Raw genomic sequence first — 2470 nt, 5'->3', positions numbered from 1 at the left:
TAAATTAAAAAAACATTTTCATATGACATACATACAATAAATTCGTTACCAGTGTTTTTAGACTTTTAGACTTTTTTGATTTAGATCTAAACTAGTGAGTTTACCCAATACGACCAATGTACAGAAAATACATTTGATTGAATCTTTCACTGTAACAGTTAAAGTATAAAAAATATTTGAAATTGTTATAGAAAAATAACAAATATTTGAAAAGATGTGTCAAAATATAGTAAATAAATCATATTTATGTCATTTTATACAAATAATAATTAAAACTGTAGTCCTACTAGCACGTTTATTTAAAGTAAAAAAGAATACTAACTTATTAAAAATACTATACAGATAAAAAAATTATAGAGATATTACAGTAAATCTTACATAAGTTATTTACTAAATATTAAAAAAAAACATAAATACGAAAAGAAATTGAGATACCAGCATACATTAGTATTACTTCACAATCTAAACATCTATTAAAATAGATTTCGATGAAGTTTTTAACAGGGGTGTGATATTTTTGGTGTGTAACGAAACGAAGAAGTATTGTTAACTTAAGTAAGCGCATTCCTTTAAATCAACGTACAATCTCCTTTCGCTCATAAACTTAACACGAAAATTAACAGACATGACAAAACCACACGTAGAGTACATATCAATAAAACATTGAATACAAACCAATCCAACAAAAACAATAAGCTGTAAAGTAAATAGATTGAAAGATATTCGTGACGAGTTTACGAACAAATAACATCATTATACTGTTACGTTAAACTGGAAGTAATCCGTTAAACGACAAGGATTAAGACACGACCATTACCTGTAGGAAACATTTATACCAACATAGTATCGGAACGTCTGTGGAGATGCTTTGATTTTATGTTCAATCTAATTTTGAACTCTAATTTATAGATATATATACATATGTACAATTTTCATGTAAGTTTCTTTATAATAAGAATTAATGATAAATCTACATTGTCGGACATTCTTATACAGTATTCGTAGGGTCCAACAAAAATACAATGCAGCTATCAAATGTAACATTCTGCTCGTTCCAAAAGCTACCAACATTCCATCTCCCGTCGCTCGTGAACGGTGAGCGACTGTGGTCCAAGTCTACCGCCGCTTGAATTGATGTCTCGCCGCTGTGTTCGTTTGTTATTACAGTTCTAGACGACAGCACACAGACTTGTGACAGGTTCAGAAAACATTCTACTTGCAATTATAAAAGAGCATTCATCGTTTTAGTTTTCTATCTCAAATCGTTCTGGTTATATCATAATAGTTATATAAAAAATAAAGCGATCGGCATTAAGACATATGACATATATGGCGAGAAGGTACTGACTTTGGGAAACTATTTAAAAATTGTTTCACAACGTTTAGTTCCTATATGTATTGTAAAAGTGATAAAATTATAGTAAACTCTTTGAGTCGATTATTTGTTTTATAATGTTTGTTGTTTTCCAAAAGCTAGCAATAGTCAAGTGATTGACAACAAAGAAAAAAATATATACAAGAATAAATAAACTGAGACAGAATATTTGGGAGTTTCCCCAACACGTCCTGTGATTCCGGACGGGCCAAATTGACATCCTGATAGATAATAGTTACATCCGCATACAGATACAACTGGCGGGACATCCGCACATAATTATGATTACTATGGACATATTTATGATTTACAATCGTATAAAAAGCACGTGCAGTATTAAGTACAGTGAGTTTTAATTAAATTTTGTCAAACAACAACGAATGTAAACCCATTTGTAGATTGTATTTTGAAATTTCAATTAGTTTCCCTGCATGTTTTAGTTCTTCAAACAATCATTGTAAATATAAAATTAATATCAAAGATAAAAATACGTGAAATGAATAATTTCTTAGTCGGTTTGCTGAGAAGTGATAGAAACTAAATCTATGTTATTTTCGTATCAATTTCTTTGTATTAATAACTCATTTAATGAATTAAACATTTCATAATGACATATTCTGGGACAAAATATTGTAATGCAACTTGAACTGTCCGAAGGTTTCAATATTATTATTACGTTTGTTATGCTTAAGGGGGCAACCGAGCAGAAAGCCTACCTGATGGAGGTAGTACCGTCGGCCATGGACATCCGCAACTTAGTTTTACGATATGTCGCCATCCTTGATTGGGGAAGAGGGGGAGGAAAAGCTGGGAAGGGGGGGAGGAAAAGCTTAAAGAGCAGGAAACGGTGGGAAAAGCAAAAGGGCAACCGGCTCCCACACTCATCGGATGAAACGCAGCCATTAAAGATTACTTCACGCCGATCTTCTGTGAGGGAGTGGTAGTTCCCCGGTCAAGCTAGCCCATGTGCGAGCTGCAGTAACTTGATCACAGCTAGGCTCTACCACCTCAAAACAATATCAATATCAACGAGGTAATGCTTCAATATATTTATTACTAATGTCTTTCACTATCTTTTGCTATATGTGTATATCT

Source organism: Danaus plexippus (assembly GCF_018135715.1).
Source record: "Danaus plexippus chromosome 22 unlocalized genomic scaffold, MEX_DaPlex mxdp_27, whole genome shotgun sequence".
NCBI lineage: Eukaryota > Metazoa > Arthropoda > Insecta > Lepidoptera > Nymphalidae > Danaus > Danaus plexippus.
The sequence above is the reverse complement of the archived record's forward strand: the minus strand, read 5'-3'. Positions refer to the sequence as shown.